Source organism: Sturnus vulgaris, chromosome 2 (assembly GCF_052056855.1).
Source record: "Sturnus vulgaris isolate bStuVul1 chromosome 2, bStuVul1.hap1, whole genome shotgun sequence".
Lineage (NCBI taxonomy): Eukaryota > Metazoa > Chordata > Aves > Passeriformes > Sturnidae > Sturnus > Sturnus vulgaris.
In genome coordinates, this window is record NC_142244.1 from 77,501,311 (window position 1) to 77,522,331 (window position 21,021).

General features: G+C 35.1%; 1 protein-coding gene across 1 annotated transcript in view; it reads left to right on the forward strand.

The window, feature by feature from the left end:
- Positions 1-21,021, forward strand: part of GPC5 (glypican 5) — a 584,807-nt gene that overhangs the window by 541,210 nt on the left and 22,576 nt on the right. The gene's annotated exons all lie outside the window — the stretch shown is intronic.

Genomic DNA, 21,021 nt, shown 5'->3' on the forward strand with positions numbered 1-21,021 from the left:
CTCATATGGGAGACAAAGTGCAAGTAGTTATATATGTCCCCCCAAAAACAGTTTGCTCAGAAGCAAAAAGTACAGCCCAGAATTCCTTCTAGTGACATGTCTGTACCTCTGTGCATTCTGAAGGTACTATTGCCACATCTAAGGGAATTTTAGGAAAGAAGTCTCCTCTCTGCATCTGATATGAGATGATAATTACACAATGTTTTTATGCATAATTTTTTTAGATGTAGTAATTTCCTGCACTTTCAGAGGGGAATTAAATTTTAATCTGTTCTAAATATTTTATCCATTTTGTCCATATATTTCTAGACGGTTCTGTTTGAAGGTTCCTACTGTTGTTTCTAAAATGCGTCCTAATTTCACATACTGAATAGGACATCAGTACAGAACATAGAAAAGGTTGTTTGCAGTATATTCACAAATAAGGTCTATCCTCCGTTAAAAAGTTAAATAACTCTTTTTTTAAATTGAGGCTATTTATAATACTTAAATATTTCTGTTGCATATCAAGGAACAATAGGTTCATCACACTCTGTAAATTTGGCATATGCATACATACCAGCAGTTTTCACTGATTACTTAAATCTCCAAAGCTTTTTTTCTTTGATTCTATGATCTTTATTCACAGATTCACAGAACTCTCTATAAATTAATATATGACAGAATAATTAATATAATTTCATCTGTAACTTTCTATATTTTGTCTATTTATATTTTGCAATTAAAAAAAACCAACAAAAACATATACTCTGCTAAAACCTTGTTATAAATTACAGCTTTCTATTTCCTTTGAAATTCATCTCCAGCTCCATTACGTCTGGTTCATCTGTTGACTTTGTAGGTAGAAAAAGATTGTATACTGCCTATGTGTCAGCTATGCCAATAATATAAATAAATATTCAGATCAATGTTCCTTAAATTAAAAGTTCCTGTTATTTTGAGACTCGATATTGTCTAGAGGAAATACCATCTAGTTATTTTTCTACAATTTTTTCAAAATCTACTTTTTCATAATATGACTTTCACAAAGAAAGAAATACTAAGCCTCACCGAAAATATTTGACTCTGTTAAAGTGACACATATTCCCTGTGGATCTAAAAGTGTACTTCACGAATCCAATCACCTAATATCTCTTGGAAAATAATTGTTCCAGTAGTGTAAATGAAATTCAACTTGCCATTCACTAAAACTTTCTCAGAATTTCACTTTTGTCTGCTTTCAGTTTTTACTTTGCATGGACTTGAGACCTTGCTGAATTAAAAACTGAGTGCAGTTTAAATAAGTATTGGCAAAAGCAGAGGAAATAAGAATTGATCCTATTAACGTTTCTCCTTTAGGGTACAGAAAGCCATAGAAACCATTGCATGTTGTTGAGAACTTTTGAAAGAAAATTAATTAACAAATGAATTGAATATACAGTCGGTTCCTTAGTGTGGATTTAAATACATTTGTTTCATAACTTGCAGTCACAAATTCATGTTTCTTGAGAGAACAACTTGTGACTTATAAGAGTGTCATTAGTTCAGAAATTACTTCCCTTATGTCAGGTTTTTAAGACTTTAACTCATTATATGCATTTTAAATCTCGTTGGACATGTAAAGGTTTCCTTGATACTAACAAATATGCCAATGGTGATTGCAAAAATGCAAGTATTATTTTGACATGAGAATGGCAGTCTATTTAACAGATTAATTATCAGATTTATAGCTCTAACATACATATTAGTGCATAGAACCCAGTGTACATTTTGATATTGTAATACATATGAGTTTATTTCATCTCCATTCCAGTGGACATCAGTGGATTAGGCAATTTATGAGAGAAGAACAGAAATATGTTGCTTCCTCAAAGTTTTAGGGATTTTTATATTTCTGCAGATAAAGCTATAATTTTTCTTTGTGCACACTTTTCTGAGAATCCATGCATTATTTAAAGGAAATATTTTGTCTTTGTACTCCACTGTGATGCAGCTGTTCCTAAAAATTGTCTAATTTTGTACAGGGACAGGATCAATGCCTCAACTACCTGCTTCACAGAAAACATGGTGAAGTTTTCTATGAACATTAACCATGTGAAGCTCATGGTAGGGTCAGACAGATGGTAGTTAAAATATAAATGTGGAAATAAGTACAAGGAAAGCACAAGGTTAAGAGAGAAAAAGATAATAAAACTGTAAAAATGAATAATGTTCTGGTATTCTGGTGGCTTGGAGCTTTGCTTGAGGAGTGGTTTAAACAATTTCTGGAGAAAAAAACAAAAACCGAAACAACAAAAACTCCACTCAGTTGCATCTGTATTAGCAAATTAAACTTGACAAGTCTTATTAGAAGATAAATATCAAGGAATTGTAAAGTCAGATGAGCAAACTCCTCCTCCTTTTCACTCCTAGAACAAAAAGTTGTTAATTATCCCTCGTGCTGCAAACAGCCTGCATTGTATTGTCTTATTCAAATAAGACAAACTGTCTTATTCCTAGGTTCTGTCTGGAAATGTGGATTGAAATCATACCGTGGAGTGTGCTAACCATTACTGAGGACGGATAGCTGTATGCCAGTGATCAGACCCGTGCTTTTGGTCTGTGTAAATTGCTGCTACAAACAGTTGGGGGGATCATGTGAAGAAGGTGTGAGACAGTATGGAAGATTACTAGATCAGGAAAGAGAAGTGAGATAAAGATACAAAAGTTTTCAGTATAGAGCCAACTGATGATGAAGAATGGGGAAAATAATCTGTTTCAGACATTTAGACTAAGTAGTATCTTGATATTTTGCTTGTGTTAGTGCCTTCATAGAAAGTAGATCACACAATTCAAGGTACTACCTGAAGCAAGCAAGATCTTTATTTTAACAAACCTCCAGTCCTTTCAGAAGGAAAAGTTTTGTTTCATACAACAGACATTAAAAACCTTTTCTGCCACAGACATTAAAAAAGCTTTTCTGCTCTACTGATCTCACCTGGATTTCATTGGATTTCTTGGTAATCCTTTTTTTTTTTTTTTGCTATGCTGACTTGCCCTTAACTCCTTACAGTACACAACATACTGTATTCCCAGAGAACAACACAAGGGCATCAATGTTGCTGTACTGAGACAGTTCAGAGTCCCTCAACCTTATCTACTTTACTTATCATCTGTCTCCATTGACTAATAGTAGCTGCTTAAAGAAAAGGATTTACAAAAAACAACAAGACTAAAATGGTCATTGATCATTTCCTGGAATATTTTCCCTGTTCTTGTCGGTCTGCTACTCAGGGCTTTCTTGATTCAGAATTAATTGCTTTTGGTAGTTAGCAAAACATTAATACATTTTCATTTGGATGTCTTCATGCAACTGCTTAGCTGTGAGCTACATGTCTAAGCTTTAATTATAGGTAATGCACTGAAATATAGTTAATGAACTGTCTAGTCCAGACAGTCAATAGAACCTCAAGAGAGATTCAGTTCATGCTGAAGTAAACATCCAATGCCTGGTGTAGCTTGAAGTACCCAAGTTTATCTCACCAGTTCTGGCCAAAAAAAAAAAGAAATGTGTCTTTCAGGTTTAACATCTACCTGAAAGTTTCTAGGGTGTCTGAAACAATACTAAATTTCAAATTTAAAGCAAGGAAGCTGAGACTTTTTAAAAATTGTTCCAGCTGGACTTTCCTGCAGTAGTTTTATCCAGCTGCTTCTTGAATTTAAGTAATTCATCAAGTCCACAGCATCCCATGGCATGCATGTTTTGTGTGAGACGATATACTTCATTTTTTATTGTTTTGTTTATTTGCTAGGTTTTGGTTTTGCTTCTATTTCTTCTTACTACATTTTGGATCTAAACCTCTTTTTCAGCAGGAGTATTGAACCTTTGTTTTCCATTCAACTGATAATAATTTTGTAGATTGCCTTATTGTCTAGTGATCTCTTCAGCTAGTAGGGCTACACAACTAACCACATCTAGTACATCTCAGACACAATTTTTTTAATAAACTTTAAAGCACATCTTGCAAGTTCAGTTACAACTTTCCATGTAACTTAGTTGCCCAAACACTCTGCTTATTCAGTCTTTGTCAATTTCTGGCTGTTTGATTTTTGAAGCTTTCTTGTCTTGCCAAATTCTAACTGTCTTGGGATCTTTTACTTTTTGAGACAGTCTTCTACATTGTCTCATGCACTGTCTACTGTCTGCCTCGAATGAAGCTACTTTCCTTTTTAACACACATTTAAGTGCTTTTCTGAAATGATGCCCAAATTGTTAGTCTTCTCAACCAACATATTTTCTTTTTCACTTTCTGTTCTGTTGTTGTATTTTTTTTCAATAAAAGCTTCATTGCATTCACAAGTGTTCAAGATAGAAACACATTTTAAATTAAACTGAAAATCAATTAAAATTGAGTTTTGACTAAAAAATTGGGCAGATGTTAAACAAAAATTTTGGAAACCTTGCATCTTTTGTGGAAATTCAGACTAAGCAAAACATTTTGTTCTGCCTCTCAAAGAGGCATATATCTTGAAAACAAGAGACTAATTTTCCTAGGGAAAAAAATATTCTGGAGAGCAAAACAGTAAAATTAACTCAGACAAAGCATTTATCACGCTCATGAAGACTTACTTTCAGGTAGTTAGGGAACTCAAAGCAAAATTTGAACTTGAAAACCATGAAACCTGATATGGAGAGGAAAAAGAGAGGTTAAAATTCAGAAAATCACTCCTGCCAAGTTTTGTGCAGATTTAAGAATTCATGCTGTCCTTTGGATGCTTATACCTCAAACTCAACAAAATAGAAGAGACTTTTTCAGTTGGAAAGGATCTACATGTATCATCAGCACTTCTTTCTCCCCTCCCACTCCTCAGGAAGCTGTAGACAGCAATCAGGTCGCTCAACCTCCTTCTGGCCAAACTTCTCAGCTACTCCTCACAGGATATTCTTTCCAGCCCTTTCACCAATCTTTTTACTTCCTCTGGACTCTTTCAAGGACCTTCATAATCTTTTTAAATGTTGGGGCTGTGCACTGGCTCTCCAGGTAAGGCCACATCAATACTGAATACAGAGGGTTGATCACTATTTTTGACCATCTTGTCATGCTGTGTTTCATACACTCCAGGATATGGTTTTCCATCTTGGCTGCCAGAGAAAATATCTTCTAAATATCTGAAATGTTGTAAATGAGCACAGAGACATTTCATTCATGTTCTTGGACATAGATTAAAAACAAAAAACAAAAACAAAAAAAAACAAACAGTAAAAGAATAAAATATTTTTCAAATGAAAAATACCTTATGAAATTGTGTAACTTTGTGTTGTCTAAAGAAAAAAAAAGAAACTTAAAGAGTAAATGCCATGTATATAAATATGTATTTATGTATATAGAAATATACATAGATACATGTGCATTGTAAATTTGGAGAACACAAAGGGGCCTTCACAAGAAGTACTCTTTCTCATGAAGAGGCAGACAGCCTTAAAGATGGATCTTGCTTGGCATTTTGAACTAAAACATTTCAGAAAATAATGTACAGCAAAGTGTAATAATAAGCCTTTTAGTCTCAAATTAGATATTCTCTTGACCAATGCTGAATAGATTTTCCAGAACACTAAGTATTTAAACCACAGTGTATGTAAAAATATTAAATTAGGAGTTCTTCCAGTCTCCTATTTCTCTTATAGCCTTCTATTTTATCTTCTGAATACTAAGACAATAACTAGTAGAAAACTCACATAAACTTAGAGAAAACTTCATTATTAGGGCATGTTTCTTTCCATGAAAATTCTGTGTACTTTTCATTCTCACAAGAGATGAAATTGTACTATTGAGAGTAATACATCAAATCACACTAAATTTTTGAACATTTACTATTACTGTTCCATAAGTTGGACTAGAGTATGGAAAAAGAAAATTTGTGCAGCATTATTTTTTTCCAATTCTCCATCTAAGATAATCTTTGTCTTTTTTTCATTCCTGTAGCATTAGAGATGTGGCAAAGTATGATTCCATCTTTCTAAAGCCATAGAAAAGAATGCTGTATTGATTAACTTACCTTGGTGGCTGATAATGAAAGATGTTTCCTTTTTTTTCCTGTTTCAGTTTTGTATTGAGGGTCTAGGCTTGGGAATATCATCACATCTATCTACTTCTGCTCTGTAGTTTGCAGTTTTATTTGGTTGTTGTTTTTGTTTTCAATTTCTTCATTAAAATTATTTTTATTCCATTACTTAGATTTAATATTTACTTTCTTTAAAATTTTATCAATTTTTGCTGGGATTTTTTTCCGATTATGAACCTGCTTAGAAATAGGTAGACTATGAGAGCTAGTCCCTGTAATTTCTTTATGAATGTTAGGATGTTGTGGCCATAGGAATTTGTTGCTCTGTGAGATTTAGCTGCAACAGAATTGCTCATGTTGACTGTTTTACTACCCTGTTCCTGAGGGAAATGAAATCATAATCTAGTTTCTGTCAAATGTGCTAATAATTCAGCCTATGACTTGTTTACAGGACAGTGGTCAACACATGACCAGTTAGGAAGATGAAAAATCACTACCTCTCTTTCTGGAAAAATACCACTCAGTGAGACAGGGGAAATAATAGTTCACATATGAGAACTTAATTTTTTCTACGTTAAAGCAGGTTTCATACCACTACTTTTGAAGAGCAATGTAAAACCCATAAATCAATTAAAATGGGCATGAAACACATTATTTAATTTTCTGAAACCTATAATTCAAATATTTATTTCAATTTTTAAAAATTTTCCTTAATAAATTAAGTATTCCTCAAGCTGTAATCAATACCACAAACTAGGTGATTTATTTATGGAAGTGCGATACCTCTGATCGTTTCTTTGAGAAATCAAAGTTTATCATCCCTATTGCTTTCTGAAAAGAGTGTTTTAAGATTGGCCACGTTGCCTTGGTTGTGATAAAGATATTTTCTGTGGTAAATGCTATTGTTGAAGATATGATAGAAAATGTATTACTGGAGTTTTCACAATGCTTTAGAAGAAAAATAGAAACTGGAACAAAATCTTACAGATTAAGGATCTATAGATGGATGCTAATCTTCAAGTCCCTGTTCTATTTAGGGCAGATAACTGAACTTGGCTTTACCTCTTTTCAAATAATCAACCTATTTATAATTGTTCTGGAATTTATTGTCTTCCTGAATTTTTGAGGAAAAACAACAACAAAAAAAAACATAGAATCAACGAACAAAGGAACATCATTTATGTTGGAAAAGACTATTAAGTTAACCCAGCACTGCCAAGTCCACCACTAAACCATGTCTCATGGCAACATATTTACATGTCCATTAAATACCCACAGTGATGGTGATTCAACCAACCACTTCCCTGGGCAATCTGTTCCAATGCTTGACAATCTTTTCTGTGAAGGAATTTTTTTCTAGTACCCAAGCTCAACCACCCGGTGCAACTGGAAGCTACTTTCTCTTGTCCTGGTACTTATGACCCAGGAGGGGAGACTGACCTCCACCTCACTACAGCTTCCTTTTAGGTAATCACAGAATCATTTAGTTTGGAAAAGACCTCTAAGATCATCAAATCCAACCTTTGCCTGATCATCATCTTGTCAATGACACTATAGCACTAAGTGCCATGGCCAATTGTTTCTTGGACAGCTCCAGGGTTGCTGAGTTTACCTCACTCTGGGCAGTTGGTTCCAATGCTTAACAACCCTTTTTCTGAAGAAATTCTTTTCTGATGCAAAACCTGAACCTCCCCTGACCCAGTTTAAGATTCATGTCTTCTTGTTTTGTCATGAGTTGAGAGAAGAGGATGACCCATGCCTGGCTACCACCTCTTTTCAGGAAGTTGTAGAGAGTGATACAGTCTCCCCTGGGACTCCTTTTCTTCAGGTTAAGTAACCCCAACTTACTCAGGTGGTTGGTACAGGACTTACCCTCCAGACCTTTCACCAGTTCTGTTGCCCTTCTCTGGACACACTCCAGCATCTCAATGTCCTTCTTGAAGTGAGGGATCCAAAATTGGACACAGGATTTGAGGTGTGGTCTCGCCAAGACTGAGTACAGGGGAAGAATCACTGCTCTGGTCCTGCTGTCCACTCTATTTCTCATACAAGCCAGGATGCCACTGGCCTTCTTGGCCACCTGGGCACACACTGGCTCATGTTCAGTGGCTGCCAGCCAACAGCCCCTGGTCCTTTTCTGCTGTGCTTCTTCCTGCTCTGTCCAAAAACAGCAGCATAGCATTGCGTTGTTGTGACTCAGGGGCAGGGCCCAGCCCTTAGCCCATACAATTGGCCTTGGCCCCAAAACCTTTATATTTATACTTTTTTTTAATAAAACAGTAAAAAAAATAAATTATAAATCTGGGATTTTTTTTGGACAGAAGAATATTCTGGTGGAAGAGACTGCCCTGCTTACTTTTTTGTCCATCTTGAATGTTTAGCCAGATTTTTAAAGACATTTAGCTGCCTCAAATCTGTTGTGTCTGTAGGGGAGAGTTACTGCCTATTTTATAAACCTATTCTTAGATTTCTTTTTTCCTAAAGTAACAGACTCAGTTGGATAGCAATGAGCAATTATTCCACCTCACTGAGTTTAGAAAAAGGCTCTTGTCCAATTTCTGCTGTTGGCAGACAGTGTCCAATCCATGCTTTCTGTCACTATTACAAGCATTCAAACTGGGTGCATCTTTTTCAGGCAGATCAGTGTCATTAATTGTCACCTTGCAATGGCACATAAGGAACTGTTACAAAAGGCACAAAACAGAGGAGGAGATTTATTCTTAGTGCCATAAAGGAACTTCCAAATTTTAAATCTGATCTGTCATCTAAGTCTTTAGGGTTCTTCATACTTGGCATGCATATCTGACAAACTAGTCGGATCAGTGCTAATGTAAATACAATTTTCCTTTATTTTTGAGCATGTTTTATTATTAAAAATTTACTTGAATTATTTAATATCAATGAAAACTCTAGAAACGCCTTTGTGGAAAGTTGTATATACAAGTGATTACTTATTTAGTACTGGTAATATTACTTAACCTTGCAATAGACAACTTTAACTGAATTTGTTCAGAGAAAAATAGAGCACGTGAATTTGAATTTAAAAAATCTCTTGGGTTAGATAATAAGGATTTGTCTATACCCGTAAGCTAAATGTGCACAGGACTCTTAAATAGCACTAAAAGACAACTGGACAGAAAAATTTAAGCCCTCTTTCCCTCCCAGACTCAAAAGAACTATTTGCTTGCACATCTCTGCTTCATAATACTTTACAGCCTCAGCCTGTGTCTGGAAATGGGTTTGAAAGTTTGGTCAAAGACCATTCTGACAATTCAGAATTACAAATCTTCTTCTTTCAGTTACCTAAAACACTCTTTCACAGTTTTTTTTTTCTTTCACAGTTTTTTGTTTGTTTGATTTTGGGGTTTTTTTGGTGGTTGTTGTTGTTGTATTTTTGTTTTGTTTTAGGGGTTTTTTTTTTGTTTTGTTGTGGTTTTTTGTTTTGTTGTTTTGTTTGGGATTTTTGTTTGGTTTTTTGTTTGTTTGTTTGTTTGTTTTTGTCTTCAAAATAGGTTGAAAAAAGCACTCCAGGACAAAAAGAAATCCTGTCACTTTTTTCCCCCTCACTTTTCATACAGGTACTTACAGTGACTATCAATGGGTCTTGAATTGAGTCTTGAAGTGGGTCTTGAAGTGGGTCTGCACAAACCCTACTGTTTGAACTAAATGATAAAATGAGAATGAAGTGAATGAATTCTCTAAAGCAGCTGTTATACAATACCACTGTGTCTCCAATTCCAAAATATAGGTCTCCTTCCTACTGTTGGTTTTGGTATTTACTTAATTCAATGGTAACTGATTTTGATTGATTTCTCTTTTCAATCATCTTCTGAGTTTCAAAAATTAACTCTTTTTTAAAGTACTACTCTTATAGTTCCCATCTTGCTCCCATTCTTTCACCTCTTCCTTTCTAGCTTCATGTCAAGGCCAATTTGCCCCACACCCTGATCTACTCCTTTTAATCAGATTCCACTCTATCATTGTTTACTCAGCTACTTTCTTCATTCACAAATCTGATTTTCCTGTCAGTTCCACCATCCCCTTCTCACTCTCTTCTTTTGTACTGAATGCCCTTTTCCAGACAGTTTCCAGCCCTCCCTTTATTTCCTTCATGCTCTAAGCTCCTCCTTCCTCTTCCCTACTCTCATAATCTTGGTATAAGCAAATTCAACCAGTGAATTCCCTTCTCAACAAAGTATTTGTTTCCACTGCAATTGAACCAGATTTTGTTTCTGTCACAAATTTTGGCTGTCTGATGCCACACTGTCACAGAGGGAAAGCCAGCCTTGTTTTCTTTGATAGTGCTCTAAGCATGGCAATTTGGAGAAAAAGTATAGAGGAAAGTTTTGAACTTGTGCCAATGTTAAACAGGAAGCAAGGTCAGTTACCTGACTGCAATGATGCAGGAGGAGTTTAGTCCTAGCAAGGAGATGTGAATAAGTGCTTTCTTCATAAATATTAATGAAGAAAATTACTTTTCTACTACATAAATGTACTCAAAACTATGTAACTGGACGTAGTTACAGATTTGCAGTGGGAAAATGAAAAAAGCATCACTGCAAGTCACTAAATCTCCATTTCTTTAGCTAGTGAAATCTTTCATAACCAAACTTGACTAATGATCCCATAAGAGGAGATGTAAATGAAAAAGTTGCAAATATTTGGGAATCAACGTATATCTTCATGGGTGTCTCTTTCACACCTATTTGAATAATTTTATCTGAATATTTACAAATAAATAATGGAATTTGACTTCATTCTACAGTAAATACGCAGAGATTTTTGAGTATAAATAACCAATTCTGGCAAGAATGAATGTTGTCACCATTAATGATGAGTCCAGAAAGCCTTAATTACAAAAGACATTGACAACACCAGTGAATATGCGATGACAAAAAATATTAAGCTCCTTTCAAGATATGCATTTCCATTCTGGAATTATTCAAGATACACAGTCTTATTTGATAAGTATTCAAGAAAGAAATTTTTACTCAGTTTTAATGAATATGTGAATTTTGATATCTCAGTAAAGGCATTCTGTTAAACTTGAAATGTCATATCCACTTAAAATCAGCATGATTCTAGTAAAATAGTGTGCAATATGGTGGAAAATGAAATAAATTTCACCCCCTGCAAAGATTAAATTTACAGGAAATATCGAAGAAAATACTATAAACACAGGTTTGACCTGTACACAAAAGCAATTGGAGCAGAAATTAAACAAGATGCTCGCTTTGCTCCTAATAGTCCTACTAGCCACTGTTCTCAATGCACACAATATTTTTACATGCAGTATAGAGCAAGAAAGCAGGAAGTAAATCAGTTACTGTAATAGATGTATCACAATGTACCTAAAAAAAAAAAAAGGGAAAGGAGAAACAGATGTTTCTTGTGCAGGTATAAAATTCAAAAGAATAATAAAACTATCAAAGATTGTGTAATGAAGTGTAGATTAAAGAGCACAGTCTTGTCGTTACAACATATGTTCTGAACTTTCATGAAATAGGATGGTTTAAAACTAGACACGTTCTCATGAAAACAAGGAGATTGAAAAGACCTACAAAAGAAATGTTCTTTTTATGTTCTGAAAGGTACAACCTGCAAAAGGAGATGAATGTAGCATTAATGTGCTGTAGGAATTGTAGAGCTGGACTGATGCAGTAGCATCCATTATCCAGTTCTCTGCAACTGAAAGTCACTTTGATTGAAGGTCTTTGTGACCAAGACGCATGTCTTAACAGTCCTTGGATTTTTTTCTGGGAGAAGTAGTCAGTGCTAATTCTGTTAAGTATCAGTTTATTTTTATTAACACTAAAATGAAAATACTTCTTTCATATATCTTGTTCCTTTCCAGACTTTTTGGAAAGGATTAATTTTAGTTACAGATGGGATGATCAGTCCCTGATTATTGCTCCTAAAATCATGTCTTCATGTACTTCTCTGCTAACTAGACACAATAGAGTTGTCTAGAAAAAAATTACTTAACAAGTAATGATATTGGGATAAAACCCAGATGTCAGTAACATATGTGCATCATAATGTCATTTTTCATTCTATTGTCATCACACTCCACTTAGGAAGTGGCAACAAAACCAGAGTTTCTAAGTAATATCAGTGAATAATTGTAAATGTGTGATGCGTGATTTATAGCAACCGATCATAAACTATAGACATGGGGAAATTATACGTATGCATTGCAATCCAAGAATGAGAAAAATATGAGATAAAAAGATATGAAAGAAATTGTTTTTGTTATGTATGAAACATTAGATATTCAGTCTTCCTGTACACACTTCCATATGAATGCAAGTGAATATCTTCAAATCATGAAACAATTTGAAAAATGAAGAAAAATAGGAACTCACTTTAGCACTTTCAGACAACCAGCATATTATTTTCTTCCATGAGTTTTCAAATGCTTCATCAACATCAATTATAATCCCATTTATGAAAGCCAAGTACAGCATCCGTCAGACAATCACCAGAACTATGCATTCTCCCTGACAGATACTGGATCTGATAGACTTGGAAGAAATTTAGAAATATTTTGCTTCTGATAAATGTTTATCTGGATTTTCATCTGGATGAGACATGGCTTTGTTTCAATTTCAAGTTGTCATTCAAAGAAATTGATTTGTCTACAGGCAAAGAGTGAGCCTAGTTATAAATAGATCATGTCAAAGAACAGGAATATCTATGACTCCAAATATTGGTAAGCAGAGATGGACCATGTAGTGTCAAAACAACAACCCAAACCTATTTTGATTGACACCAGAGTGGAAGACAACAGTGGGATTCTTCTACATCTGTACATCTTCCAAGGTATACAAGAGTGTCCAAGATAGGTGACCAATAAGTACAACACAAATCTCACAGAAAGTCACCATTCTTCTTGACTGACATTAAGTAGCTAAGCAGGGTACCTGTCAGTGCCTGAAACAGTCCTTACTAAATGTATGTAGGCAACTGAATCACATATGTGTCTACATTCAGGAGATGAGTGCTTTTGCTATTCTGCCAGACAAGTGGTTCCACACTTGAGATGCACAGAGTATCAGAAAGGCCTTGTAAACTTGCTTATTCCCTAAGGGAATTAATCTCTTACCCTAGTTTCTCCCATAAAATGTCATTCTACATGCCAGGACTTTTCTACAGTACTATGAGAAAGGCCTCCCACTGTAGCTTGCTGGTCTATGCATCAAGGCCTCTATTACAAAAGCACAAGTCATATGGAAATCCATAATCTGTTTGGTTCTGTCTAACCTCCATTCAGAATCCATGTCTCATCAACTCCATCACCATTCTTTCTAACTGCAACAGGCTGCTTGGAAAAATTAAGGTACTGCTTATGAAATATCATTACTCATGATATGGCAGAGAATGAGTGTACAAGCACATATACCAGGAAAAAAAAAAAAAAAGAAAAGAAAAGAAAACAGAAAAAACAACCACAAAACCACCTAGCAATGAATTGCAGGGAAACAATAGAGCTGGAGTAGATGTATAAATGTAAAGCATGTTTCGTGTTCAGGTTCAAATGGATGAATCACCAAGATGATTGCTTAAAAGCATTGAGTATCTTTGTTCAGGAATTTTGAGAGCTGAAAGCTCCTGTTGCTGGAGAGGTCTGACAGAAAAGTATATTCTTCTCTTTGGCATCAGGATATGAGAACAGCCACACTCATCGCAAAATCTTAAAATAATTTCTGAAGATTCTATTAATCTAAGATATTTTTGACCCTGCTTCACTTGTCAATCATTTCCCTTTTTCTGAGCTATTATTTCTCTTTTTTTCAGCCCCAGATAGGCTCACAAGAATGTATTTACTTGAATGAGGATTTCCTTCTTATTAAGGTACTTCGCTTTACTTCTGCATATGCTGATGCTTCATTTCTTCTTATTACATTGACTGGCCATAATGTCCTTTCTCTAGTGTCTCTATAAGTCTGAGAGATGAAAAAAAACCCCTCATGCGCTGAAAAGAAATGCTTCAAGAAGCTCATCTGAAGCTCATTATTTCTCATCTGGATTCTGGAACAACCAGCAAAATCAACAGTATTCAGAAACATTACTGGGCAGTGGAATTCAGAGATTAGTACTGAGAAATTATTTGAACAGTACTTAAAATATAGTTAGCTGTACCAAACTTTTCCAATACATTCAAGGGTACTGGGGTACCGGGTTGGGTGTGCTATGCTGGAAATGCAGAAATTATATATGTCATGGGAGAGATCTTTGGACCTTGGAAGCTAGAAATTATGCATGTAATGCTAGGATTTTCTGGAGATGAACACATCTTCCAGCAGAAAAGCTTCAATTTATTGTTTTTGCTCTGTTACAGGGCCTTCTTTTGGAGATTTGTCCACCTTAGACTGCAATGTTTGTATTTTATTCAGCAATTGCTTTGAAAACAGTGGCCTGTAGTCAAGGCTCCAAGGCAACTTTACTGTTCAGACTACCTTCATTACTGATTGTAAAGGTGCTTTCAATGCTCAGGCAAAATTCAACCCATTGTTTGGGGTAATTTTGAAGATCTGAAGCTCTGAACCTTTTGATTGTTTATCTATTTCCCCTTATCTGTACAATTTTTGTAGTGTGGGTGGACTCCTGTCCCCATGATAAACCTGTCACAGACAGGAGGCTTGGCTGGGGCTATTCATGCTCTGACTGGGTAGCCAACCCCCAGCAGCCTCCTCTGATTGCATCTGTACAGCAAGCACACACGTACCTTATCAGTTTTCATCTGTAAGTGTTTGAAAGGCTATCCTCCTCAAAAACAAACAAACAAACAAGAAAAGCCCCACAAACAAAGCAACCAACCAACCAGCCAAAAACCCGGCCTCAAACCAAGCAAAAATGTAGTGCTTTTTTAAGCTAAAAACCTATGACATTTGTATTCTAGTTGAAGTGGGGTTTATATCCGCTTTCATTCAGAATTGAAACAAATGGAAAAAAGCTTTACCCAAATATATTAATTTTTCAGACAGGTATATAATTTGTCTAATGTACATGTGTACTCCCAGAAGGCAAGTTATACATAAATTTACACAATTACCTGTATTAAGTATTAGAAATCCCTCTTGCCCAGAGAATTTTCTTCCAGATGCTCTAACATAATTACATTCAGTTGAAAGTATCTGTAGTTGTACTGTTGGATAAATTGGTTTATTACCTACTTTAAAATAATTGAATATTATTTCTGTTCCTTCCTCTGTGTGAATCCTTAATTTTATATTCCTTCTTGCCAGAAACAAATTGAAATAGATGTGCTGAACACATGGATATGAAGCAGTCTGCCCAGCAATAATTGCTTCATGACAGTTTTGAATTCCTCCAGTTCTTCTCCCTTTGGGATGCTTTAGTGCTTTGGATAGCATTAGTACGAGGTAGACAAAGTACTGTCTCGAGCTAGATATTATTAGTGCAGACTTGATAAAATCTAAACATTTTTGAAACAATTGTTCTCTGAATAATTAAGTGGATTCTGAAAACCTCCAAACACGACAGATTTTTACTACACTTTACAGTTGTTAAAAGTCACAAAAGAATTCCAGTCTTGGAGAGAAGTCAGCTTTCTACTGACACTGGAAATATTTCAAAATCAAAAGATATTCAGGGTAATGGTCCTTTTAAATACACTTTTTTTTTTCCCCAATATTGTCCATTCATAAATAATTACATAAATAATGCATATAAATAAAAGCTTTCTTAAAGTAACTTTTCAGCTTTTCTTTACATTTAACAAAAATAATATAATCGGGAAATTCTCTTGTTTAGATTTCAATATGAAACAAAATGCAAACACTCAGTCTCTAAATAAGTAAATAAACAAATACCATCTGTTAATAATTCTTGTACATCAGCTAGTCATTATTGTGCAAAAAAAGAATAAATTTGGCAAGGAACTACAAAATAAATTCAATAGAGAATTTTTTTTTAGCTTTCTTGAAAAAACAAGTTTTCTATTTCACTAAGGAAGTTTTGCCAAAATTTCAGTATTTTTGCATTTAATGCTTTGATATAGCCAGGATATCATTGACCTTGTAAATCTAGTCTTGCCATCCTAAGTAGACTCTAAAGTGGATATAATCCATCTTATAACAGACTTAGTGGCACATGCTTTGCTTTCCTTGTCTTTCTGTGGATGCAGAGGGACCACTGGGCTAGGATTTCAGGATTTTTGATCTCCCGATTGTCATGCAAACATGTTTGGGCAGTATTCCCTTAAATATCTGTACTGCTTCTCTGTGGGGAGAGTGTTGAAGGGGGTAGCCATAATTAAACCAATTAATGTGAACATGAGCAAACAGTTATCATGCTAACTTTGCACCTTCTCAATATATAACATCTTTAATATTAACTTTGATTTTATAGCCTTTTTTTAATAAAGAAGGTAGTTGTTTCTTTCTCCTTCAAAATATCTTGAAATATGTCTGAGAATTCTAAAATAATTAATTACATTTTATCATAAAGAGTCTTCATAAGCCAAATGATCACCTCTAGTTGCATTTCAATTTAAGCCAAATGTTTCAGAAAACCTGGGATAGGTTATAAATCATGGTTGTACTGGGACCACAGTATACTGGAAAAGATACTTAAAAAGTAAGAATAAATTGCATACCTTCTGTTATACAAGCTGAAAATGTAGTTTAGGAGATGCAGATTTGGGTAGCTGTGTTTTCTTCCTTCATAATCACTCCACAGGGCAAAAATGCTGAGCGCAGCCTAGCTGTAATTTTAATACTGTTATTGAACATTTAGACCGTGAACTATTTTAAGATACTGCTTTAACAATAGACAGAAAGGTGTAGAATAGTGGCACAATAGTCGTGGAGGAAGGCTTCTCATATTTAATCATTAGTTTCTCAGGTTTTTATCATCAATAAAGAACCCACAAAAATTGCCTGCATTCCCAGAGGTACATTATCTTTCCAGGGAAAGTATTTGCACAGAGGAACACTTTGAAAAATGTCATCTAAATACAAAGCATGGGGATGAGACAAGGCACAGAATTTCTAGTGCCTAGGTGGTACTTGGGGACGTGGACAGTGCTGGGTATAATACTTCATGTAAATGTCTGTCAGCATTCAGCTAGTAAAGCCCTATTTTCAGGAATTTATCCCTTTAGAAGTTGTGAATTCATTTTGATGCAAAAGTGCTCCTGACAAAATAGTCTCTTGTGATAAGAAATACATCTTTGAAAGATGATTGTCATTTGCAAATTATAAAGGTTCAACAAAATATGGCAAAATGTGTAAATGTAAGAAATGTATGGTAAAAAATACATAATTAAAATTTTGGCATTATTTCAATTTTAAAAATAAAAATATTTCAAAATAATCCAAGAATTAAAAATTACCTTCATGAGTCTGGTCAAGCAAAGTTCACCAGTTCAGGGTATCCTGTTTGTGAGCATTTTTATCTGATTTATCATTTATCTGATAATTAGAGAGTTTTCAGTTGGAGATAATGTGGAAGTCTGGCTAATAAGTATTAATTCCAGTTCAAGAGGATTTCAATCTGCACATAGCTTATTAAGTCTACAGCTAAAAGGATTCCATTTTGATAATTTAGTCTAATTTGTGCATAGGGCAAGCCATTGAATTTTAGTATATCAAGATATCCATACACAGCCCAGATGTTTCATCTGAAAATATGCTTGAGAATGTATAATTATTTATGTCTGTGTGTCTCCATTTTCCCATTTACAACTCCTTTTCATGTCAGACGAAAATCTGAATGAGACCAACTCACTGTCACTAACATGCTATTTTGGGTGGCACAGTTTAAATGTAAAACAAAATGCCATTTTAAATAACTTAACAGTCAAAATGGAATGCATATATAATACTTTATTCTTGGAGTTTCTATGTGCCCGATTAAATTAAAAAATCTCTTTTACTTATGGATTTTATAGGAATACCAAGGTTACAATTCACTAAATATAGAAGTAAAAGAATGGGCATTTTTGCATTTAAAATTAAATCAGTCTTTAAAATTACAATTTTATAACAATATCTAATCATACTTCCTTTGGATTTTTATTGATATATTGTGCTAAATATATTAGTTATTCACTGTCTATTTATAAATCATACCACCTGTGTGGAAAAAATCTCCTTTATTTATGTTTCGACATTCCGTATGCACAGAAAGCAACTAAAAATAGTTTACATCTGGCAAGCTGATCATTGTGACAATAGAGGCTTTAAACTGCAAGATGTGTCTCTGTTTTCAGTAACCTCTAGCAATTTTGCTCACTCTGTGTACACCATTTGATATTTTCAAGCATTATGAATGCCACACCTCTTCTTTTTTGCTCTGGAAAGCTGACTACGTTATTACTAAACTTTCAAAATTTAATGTGTCAAAAAACATCCCTGAAAATGCACAAAACTTACATAAATTGTTTAAAATAGTCAATGTTTCAGCCCAGAAAAACTCTCTAAAAGTCATTTAGTACCTGTTTTTTTAACACAATAATATTGCTAAGATTTTTTTCCACCAACCAAAAATTGTAATAGGGAACTAATTCCTGACTATGTTTTTTAAAATTTGAGGGTTTTTGTTTTATTTTGTTTGCAACAACTTTATATTTGATACTAGTGTAGTAAAACATTACCTGTAGAAGCTTGTATAGTCTTATCTCTATCCTTTATTTTTTAATAGGAAATTTAAGGTTCAAACTAAGGGATAGATTCCCATGGAAAAGACTGGGAAAAATCAAGCTAGAGGCATTATATTATTTACAACACATTCATCTGTCTTTAATCTCAATGAAAGATATGTCATACTACAAGTCAGATCTAGACTGAATAGTTTAAAAAGAAGCTTGAAGAATACAAAAACTACAGCAAGGAATGATCGGATCAAGTGACAGGTGCACAGTTTAGTGACATCAGCATGCATTTGACTGAATGGGCCATTGAAATCATCTTTTTTGTATGCATAAATGTGAGGAATTACAGTGGTTTTGCTCAAATGGATAGGCATCTTCTTACATGATTGTGTTCTCTTGCCCATTTGGTGGCAAGTCAGTGTAAGATCTGTAAATTCCTCCTCAAAGAGTGCCCTACCAGCTCCTGGCACGCACTCCCAACACCAGCAGGAATTCTCTGGGTCTGCCTTTATGACTACCTGCCTCTCTCCTCAAGCCCATAATGCAGAGGGAGAGGGCTGAGATGGCTGCCTGCACCTTGAGGAACGGGGAGAGACTTCTGCTGTGTGAGGAGCACTGTACCACCTGCTCATCCAGACTGTGTTGCCTGTGCCCTATTCAGAGGCACAAGTGGAACAAGAGCCTTTTGCAACATCAAGCCATCCTCTGGAAAATGGATGAGATTTCAGGGTCGTCCTTGGAAAATCAGGGTGCTGAGGAAATCAAACAAATTAGGAACTGATTTCAGACAGCTGCTACTGAGATTTAACCATGTTCCCTATTCCAAGCCTTGATGGTCCTGAATGGCCTCATCTGTGCTTCCCACCCATGTGTCTTGGCCCAAGAGCCCCACAGAAGCTCTCTTCTGTGCACCTCGACCTTTCCTGAGCTATCCTGTAGAAACAATCATTTCTAGTCCTGTCACCTGAATGGCTCCAAACCATTGAAGGAAACATCTCCAGTCCTATTTCTGGCCCAGTTTCCTGCTCTTGCTTCTGACTGGTATTCCTGGATGGACCTCAGGCTGATTCAATACCTCAATTTGCTTTGGTATGATTGAGCAGTGCTCAGAAAATGGCCCAGTCACCAACCCAGGACTTTCTCAGGTACTAAAACCCTACAAGCACCATCAAGGGTCACCCTTGGTGCCCAAGTAAACAGAGCAGTAAACCCTGGAAGAATTAATCTCATCTTTCACCTTTCTGCAACTCTGCTCCCAAAATCAGATCTATTTATTAACATCTTTCTTGGCAAAGTGAGGAGACGCTATCTTGGTCTGATGTCTTGGAGGGTGTCGCAATTTGATATTTTTCTTTCTGCTACAAACATTGAGAGTCTCTGCTGCTCCCTAATTCCCTGCTGACTGTGGAAACTGCTGGAGCATGACTGGAGTGTGCTGAGCATATCCTAGAACTCCTCCAGTGGGGAGGAGAAGAATGGCATGATATAACTCATCCATCAGACTGAAGGAAAAGGAGGGGGCACTTAGGAAGAGGGCACACCACAAGGGAGGAGGTGTCATGATTACCTCTTAAGCTTACATGACATTCCCAGACTTCTAGTTTTATTGACTTATTAAAAACCGACAGTCGGCATTTTCAGCAATTTAACTCATCTGCTTATTCTGCTGAACTATTTTTGGAGAATTTCCTTTGTTGTTTAACTTACATTAGCTTTTGAATGCATTCATTCATTCTGTTCCAGTTCTGCCTCTTTAGTCATATAATTATTTACATCTCTTTATGCCAAATAGTCTGTGTAAGTTCAGTCTTGGTCTTCTTACACGGGTTGTAGATGTTGATGATAGTAGTTCAGTAACCTACTTTTCTTAATGTTTCTATTGCTGTTTTACTTTAAGTTGTGGCCAAATTTGCCAAAAGTTTTTGAATATATATATATAATTGATTAAAAAACAAAACAAAACAAAAAAAACAAAAAACAAAAAAAAAAAAAACAAAACAAAACAAAAAAAAAAAAAAAACACCTAACTTGGCTAAACCTAACTTCCCGAAACCAAATACTTTAGAGTAAACAAGGAATTATTTTAACACTTGAGTATGTAAGAAAAGATCTAGGTAATTAATTCACTTTTTGAAGATCCAGGCTTTTTCCACTGTAGACTGAACTTATATTTTTTTTTGCTTTAGGAGCCAGGCACTCCAATTCTTCACCTTACACATATGCCAATTTTCTTCAGAGCTGCTATTTGGAGCCCCTTAACAGAGAAAGATCCAGTTGGCCTGAGATGATACCTTACTTCAGAATGTCTGTACTGATAGAAATAGGTACAATTTGAACCAGGTTTTGCTTTCTCCATTTTAAACAATCACCCAAACCTATGC